This window comes from Dama dama, chromosome 25 (assembly GCF_033118175.1).
Source record: "Dama dama isolate Ldn47 chromosome 25, ASM3311817v1, whole genome shotgun sequence".
NCBI classification, from domain to species: Eukaryota; Metazoa; Chordata; class Mammalia; order Artiodactyla; family Cervidae; genus Dama; species Dama dama.
The window spans coordinates 8,924,371-8,931,878 of NC_083705.1; positions in this window are offsets into that span (position 1 = coordinate 8,924,371).

Genomic DNA, 7,508 nt, shown 5'->3' on the forward strand with positions numbered 1-7,508 from the left:
AATTCTTCCTTCAAACACAGATATACAAATTATGATACAATATGATATATAAAAGTTGACATATGAAAATGACCAGTGAAATAAGGAAGGATTTGCAGAAGAAGTGAAGAGAGGAGGTCATGAGAAACAGAAAAGGGAGAAAATCCTTCTACTTGGAGATTTGAATGTGAGCACAAACATCAGGCACAGGGCATCTAGGTTGCTTCCTAGGAACCTGGAAGGAAGAGTACAAAATACATGGAAGAAAGTATGCAGATGCATCTGGAAAGACATTGAGAAGAATCTCAAGGGCTACACTGAAAACCTGGAGTCCACTGGCTAAGCGCCTTGACTCTCAGACATGGGAACCAAAGTAGACTTACACTACATTTGTTATTTTGCTACTAAATGTAATAATGGTGAATTTAGGGACTTCCCTGCTGGTCCAGTGCTTAGGAGTCCACCTGCCAATACAGGGGGCAGGGGTTTGGTTCCTGGTCAGGGAAGATCCCGCATGCCATGGTGCAACTAAACCATGCTCCACAGCTACTGAAGCCAGCAACCTAGAGCCCACGCTCAGGATCAAGAGAAGCCACCAAACTGAGAAGCCCAAGCACTGCAGTGGCAAAGACCCAGCGCGGCCAGAAATAAATTAAAAAGAGAATTCAAAGAAAAAAGTAACACTTCATTTAGGTGGTATTTCAAATGACATGAGGCAGATACACCATGAAAGAAGAAATCAAGGAAATATTAGGCCAGGGGAGGAGGGTTCACTTCTAAATCACCCGCACGATGCGGTGACAGCAGCAGCATGGCTGAAAGGCCGATGCCGCATCGGCTCTCCCTCCACCAACAGTGACTTGGCCTCCATCCATGGACATACTCAAAGTGCTAGGAGAAACGTGCCAAACGGGAGGACTCTATCCAGAAAAGTTGTCTTTCAGAAATGAAGGAGAAATAAAAACTCCCAGACAAAGCAAACCTGAGGGAGTTCATCACCACTAGTCCCGCCTCATAAGAAACGCTGAAAGAAGTCCTCAAACTGAAATGAAAGGATGTTCATTAGTGACAAAACAAAGTTAAATATACAACACACTGATTACGGCATGTAGTCAAATCCAGAATACTCTAATACGTAACATGGTGGTATGTTAACAAAGGAACTCTAGTAATCAGGCTAAAAGACAGGAGTTTTAAAATCACTATATCTCTAATAAAATATAAAATCTGTACATCACAAACATTAACTCAAGTTAGAAATTATTTTATAGGAAAATAACAAGTGACCTGCTGTTAAATATTGATACAGGCTTACCTATCAGAACCTTCATTCTGCATAGCAGGAAACTCCTGATAGCTGTTTCCTCCACTCTTTCTCTGCTGAATTAATCCACTCTCATCAGCAGCATTGCATACGTTGTCTGATACTTCCACTTCACTACTTGTGTGCTTCTTTTCTTCTTCAACTTTGAATGAAAGTTTGACACTAAGAATAATTGCTATATATCTATTATGAAGATCTTTGTTTTCAATTTTATTATTTGACTCAGTGTTTGCCCTGAATTTAAGTGATAAAAATATTTTTGTGTTTATTTTAATTTTATCACTTACAAGTCACTGAAATTTTTGTAAAATCTGCTCCTTTCTGTTTGAGGAAAGGAAACAAAATTCCCAAAATTTCAAAAACGGCTTTCTTAATAAGATGCAATTATTCATATTCAGTCTTCCCCATCTGACTGGCAGAGACAGAGAAATAAAAAGACAAAGACACAAAACCTGTCCTTGTGGTCTTTACCACCTGCATTTTCCACTGAGCAGCCAGACGTAGGGGATGTGACACCTTCGTGCCTCAGAAAGGCATGAAGCTATTCTTTCCCCTCTGCCTTTTACAATTCTTCTTTCACTTGGATCCAGGAGATAGCAAAAAAGTGATGGTGTTCACTAAATTAAATGAACCAGAGTTTACCAAAACACAAGGAGCAGAATGAAACTGAGGAGTTGTTAGTTAGTGTAGAAATCTGGGATATAAGTAATGCTTCCCAATTCCACATTCAATAACCATCAAACCTTACAGCTAGAGGGTATAGAAATAATTACCTACTATTGCCCCACTATTTACCAAAAACAGCAATAAAATCAAAAAATGTTCAAGGTTTTGTTTAAGGCCCCTAAACTGGCCCTTCCTAGCATTTTATGGCACCAAAAGAGATAATACAATTATGGAACATTGAATGTGATATATTACCAAATGAATTTATCAGATTAATCAGATAAGTTAAAAGTGTAACTTTGGCACGGTAACTCAATGACTTAGCTGGGGGTAGGGCTCATCTACTTTTTTTTTTTTTTTTTTTTTACAGGAGAATACATAGAGGTTTTTTTTGTTGTTTCTTTTTTTTGTGTGTGTCTGTTGTTCAAACTCAGTCAAAGCACCTCTTACAAAAAAGAGCAAACAAACAATTTAAAAAACCTATTACTGAAGAAAGAAAAATCTCACAGCATCTCAAAACTCAGTCTTCTCCTTTGTAGATAAACACTTTTTTTTTTTTTCTTTTTTGCTCAGGGTTTACACTACCTATTGGCTTCCCTGGTGGCTCAAATGTTAAAGAATCCACCTTCCATGCGGGAGACCTGGGTTCCATCCCTGGGTTAGGAAGATCCCCGGGAAGGGAACAGCTACCCACTCTGGTATTCTTTCTGGCCTGGGGAATTCCATGAACAGAAGAGCCTGGCAGGCTACATCCAAGGGTTCACAAAGAGTTGGACATGACTGAGCAACTTGCACACACACACACACACACACACACACACTATCTATGTAAGAAAATCACACATGTCAAAACTTTCTACGTTTTAGTAAACAACATAATGGAAAGGTCTGTCTCAAAAGAAACATCTGAGAGTGGTGATTAAAGCATATGTGGGAGCACATGTATTTGTTATTAAAAAGATCCTGAAGCAGCCATGCTGGAAATCTAAGTGTCCAGCGACTGCAGAAAGCAGAGAAGGTCACACATATTCAACCACAATGACGAGATTGGAGGGAACACGTGTTCATGTCCATCTCTCAGTCAGTGCTTTCTTCCCATTCTATGGAAATACAACTTATACCTAAATTTAAAGAGAAAAAAAAAACACACAAAACCCTAGGTGATTATACTTCTTAAGCAATTTCCTTGGTGCTTATTCTGGCTCAGAAGACCACATGGTACATAGCTTAACGAATTTCCCAGTCCATGTGAAAGACTGACAGAGAAGAATTAGATATTAGAATTGACTGAAGGACAAAAGCCATGAAAATAGTTTCTTGAATTCCTATTATTGAGATAATAATTGATTTCTACACAATTACCTCTTTGGATGACCCTGTTTTATTCATAAGTGGGAAATCAAAATGGACCACATCATCAAGAAAGAGATAAACCAAAGCAAGAGACAATGAACCTCCACCTCTTTTGGAAGTTGAATTTTCTCTTTTTCCAGAGCTAGCAGCTCTACTTGTAACATGTCTATTTCATTCTTAAACCTCTGCATATCCTTCTCTAATTCTTCATTTACATACACTTCAGATGTGCTGTGACTATTAGGTGGAAAAGAATTCCCATTTTCTAATTCAGATTCCATGCTTTTATTGTCACTAGCACTACAATTATCTGCATGCAGTGGCTTCTGGAACCAGTCCTGTATTGCTTTATTTTTCAGATCAGTGTTTTAACAACAGCAAGGGAACGTGAATTTTTATTTGAATTATATTTCATCTTACCAGAGTAGACAAGCCACAGACTAGAATGACATGCCTGTCCCATGTCTAATTTCCAATTAGTGGGATCTTGCCTCATATTTTGTGACATTTGCATATCAATCTCTTGGTCTTTCACTTCGAATGTAACTACCGGCTCCCCTACTTATTTTCTGTATCATTATAAAAACTCTCCTCAATTTTCATAAACATATGTTCAATATCTAGTTGATAATTTTCAAAGTCTACTTTATCTTCAGGGAAACAAAGCTTTGAAGATGACCAAGTCTATCCAAGGGACCCAGAGTTTACAGACCACAGAAAAACATTTTTGAGACTGGGTTATTTTTGTTCAGGAAATGCTTGGAATACTAGAGAGACAGATACGTCAAATGCATCTTTTTCCTCACAATCAGGTATGTCATTTGTGAGATTAGGAGATATTTCCTTTTGGTTTGCTCCTTCTTTAGGGTTATCACGTAGTGGATCTTCCTCAGGACAAACTGTAATTTAGTATTCCTCATAAAATTTCACTGAACTTCCACTTTAACTCATTTGTGATGGGTTTTAACTTATCTTTCCATTCTAATTTGCCTTGTTTGATACACATTTTCTCATGCAGTACTACACCAGAAATTGAAATTTACAGTTTTACATACACCTGAATGGTTATTTTCATCTTCAAGTTTTTCTTGTTCTTCCTCTGTTATCATTTCCAAGTCTAGTTTTCTTGACAGATCGGCATGTTTAGTTAGAATGTTTAGATAAAAGACATAATCCTCATTTAAAACATAGATCTAAAACATTGTATGAAATGACAGATTAAATCAATCTTAATCTTCAGCTGAATATTCACTTCTTTAAGAACTACTTTCAGTGACCTAAAAACTTTAACAAACCATTTGGGAAATACTAGGTGTCACCAGGTTACAGGCACACAAACAGCTCAGAGATTCAGTCACAGATTGATCCAAACATCAGTAAACAAAACAATCAGAAACCAAACAAAATACAGGACAGACATTTAAGTCACCATATATTCTCTTCTCTACTTCATAACAGGACCTTTTTAACAGCATGCCAAGCATCAATTGCAACAATATTCGTGGTTTACAAAATGCCTCTTACTTATTAGCTTTTACCAGTTCCTTCATCTGAAATGCTTCCCTCTATTCTTCTGACAGAATACTTTTCATCTTTTAAGGCTCAACCTGCTTTGTGAAGTTGTCTTTGATTACTGCCATCTTTCCCGTGATAAAGAGGTATGCCTTTCCTTGTAGCTACCTTAGTACTGTAAAGATTTTTCTAGTGTATCTTTCTAGATTTTCCTAGTGATAGATATAAATCTAAACTGCAAATTATTTCTTTACATGTCTATCCTCTTGGCACCTAGACTGTAGAGGACAAGCTCTTAAAAGTCACCTTGGTATAAATAACATTTTTTAAAATTTATTTTTTTATTGAAGATAACTGCTTTATGGAATTTTGTTGTTTTCTGTCAAACCTCAACATGAATCAGCCATAGATATACATATATCCTCCCTTTTGAACCTCCTTCTCATCTCCCTCCCCATCCCACCCTGCTAGGTTGATTCAGAGCCCCAGTGTCTCTTATTCAGTAATTATTTCTCGGGTTTCTGCTCAGTACTAGACACTGGAGTTTAAGGGAAAATGTAGATAAAAGGTGTCAGGGATGGCTTTTCTAGAGATAATGCCTGAGCACAGACTTACACAGCTCAAGGGCACTGAGGGCAGGAGAGGGAGAGCACTGAAGGCTGGAGCAGGACGGGGAGAGAAGCACACACCCCACAGGGCAGAGATTTGTCCAAAGTTCAGGGACAGGGGCTGACGCAGACCATGGCCCCTGGTCCCATCACTTCCTGGCAAAGAGATGGGGAAACAATGGGAACAGAGACAGACTTTATTGTCTTGGGCTCCAAAGTCAATGCAGATGGTGACTGCAGTCATGAAATTAAAGGACGCCTGCTCCTTGGAAGAAAAGAGATGACAAACTTAGCATATTAAAAAGCAGAGACACTACTTTGCCGACAAAGGTCCATCTAGTCAAAGCTAAGGCTTTTCCAGTAGTCATGTATGGATGTGAGAGTTGGACCAAAAAGAAGACTGAGCACCAAAGAACTGATGCTTTTCAACTGTGGTGTTGGAAAAGACTCTTGAGAGTCCCTTGGACTGCAAGGAGATCCAACCAGTCAATCCTAAACAAAATCAGTTCTGAACATTCATTGGAAGGACTGGCACTGGCGCTGAAGCTCCAGTACTTTGGCCACGGGATTTGAAGAGCTGACTCATTAGAAAAGACCCTGATGCTGGGAAATTGAAGTCAGGAGGAGAAGGGAATGACAGAGGGTGAGATGGTTGGATGGCATCACCGACTCCATGAACGTGAGTTGAGCAAGCGCTGGGAGATGGTGAAGGACAGGGAAGCCTGGTGTGCTGCAGTCCATGGGGCCGCATAGAATCAGACACAACTGAGCAACTGAAAACAACAACAAGGACAAGTGACGAGGGCGTCAGCAGCAGATCAGAATTCTAGTGCAAAGGGCAGAAAGGGCTAGAGATGGAGGGTCAAGCAGAAGTCAGATTATCAAAGCATCAATGGTGCTTTACGAGGTCTAGACATTAATGTGATTCAGAGTGCCTCATGGTCACACGTGCTTTTGAGATTGGTGACTCTAAACACCACGGGAGGGAGGGATCTGAAGGGCGTAAGAATAACCGGAGGAAGATGAATCTGAAGGCGTTAATACTGGGAATAAAAAGGTGATGCAGGCCTGAACTGAGGGAGTGTTTACAGAAATATTTAGGATATAAAACTTTCAGGGTACGTATAGAATAAATCTTTAAGAAACCAATAAATGTACAAGTCCAGGGACCCTGAAGGAGTAGGTTCTGCTCATTATTTTATAAAATGTATTGACTGAGAAGAAAATGATCAACATGAACTGACTGAAGGGGCTTCTATCTATTTTGTAGTTTTCCTATCTCACATTGTCTAGTGTTGAAGGGACTCGTGTAGGCATTTTATTTGAATTTGTTTTCCCTGGACCTACCAAGCTCACAGAGAAACAAGAGCAAACGACTCAGCTGTATGGATTAAAAGGAAAAAAAAGATAAACATGTTGAGTTTAGAGCTTGTAGTCTCTATTCTAGGAGATAACTGAGAATCTTCTGTAAATGTGAAGGTGAGGATAGAAAATTTAAAAAAAAAGTATAGGAGTGAAAAAAGAAACAATGGATGATTTCTTACCATAGCCCTGACTGTATGACTGATTAAAGGCGCTAAATTAATTAGTATTTATGGACAACACATTATTAGATGTTGTTACTCAATAAGACTGGGCATCCTAGTAGAATCAGAATTGACTTTCTATATACTGTTTTTAAATGATACAGCACTCTTTTACACCAACAACCCTTGTGAACTCTTAATTCATTACAAATACCAAAACAAATCAATATACTATGTGGACACAGCTGAGTAGGAGGTACTATGTAGCAAATTTCCCATGACTCCCATTCCCACTGGGAAAGCCAATTCTAAAAAACACAAAGTCACAGAAAACACAAGAAAAATTTTAGTATTTGTTATCAGAGTTGCTTTTGCAGTTATACTGAATATAATCATAACTAATACTTATGAATTGACAGCTATATGAAAACATTGCTATGAAGTCACGTTTTGAGAAGGCAATCTCTAGATGGCTACCTAGTCTCCCAACTAGTCCCAGAGTTCTAAACATAAGCCTGCTGCCCACTCTCAGGTGTATGC